The sequence below is a fragment of the Sinocyclocheilus grahami genome, unplaced genomic scaffold (genome assembly GCF_001515645.1).
Source record: "Sinocyclocheilus grahami isolate Dianchi unplaced genomic scaffold, SAMN03320097.WGS_v1.1 scaffold239.1, whole genome shotgun sequence".
Classification (NCBI taxonomy): Eukaryota; Metazoa; Chordata; class Actinopteri; order Cypriniformes; family Cyprinidae; genus Sinocyclocheilus; species Sinocyclocheilus grahami.
In genome coordinates this window covers 1-602 of record NW_015505418.1, presented here as the reverse complement: position 1 = coordinate 602, position 602 = coordinate 1, and positions in this window count along the sequence as shown.

Here is a 602-nt window from a genome sequence, read left to right as displayed (position 1 = left end):
ATGCATGAATGTGTTTATCGATGCATTTGTGCAGCTGAAACCCAAGTATATTTTATTAAGAGGGTTCTTTAGCTTAAAGACATGCAATATAGATTTTTTGGCGGGCATTTTCAATTGTAAAACAGGATCTCAGTCGGCGAGCATGCTTTCTGAATGATATGGGGGAAAAATCCTTATAAATGACCTTTACAGTTTGTCTCTTATTATCACTTGTGCTAAACTGCTGTAATTTACATCTTTATACAGGTCATTTTATGTCTCCAGCCACTAAGTAATTAAACAGGCTTTGAATTTAAAGTTCTTACAAGGACCCAAAAGGGACAAAATAATTAGACTGTACAACATATTATTCAGAGCAATATGGACAGACTAAATCACTGGAAAAGGAGGTTTATAGCCTTACAGAAAGACAGAACAATACAATGATAAAACTGTAGATGGATGGATGGATAGATAGATATATACTAAAACTTAATACAAATACATAAAACAAAGTTTCCCAGCTAAAAAAAAGTGGTATACTAAAATGATTCAAAGTAAACTAAACTAGTTACCTAACAAACAGAAATAAATAAATAAATAAATAAATAAATAAATAAATA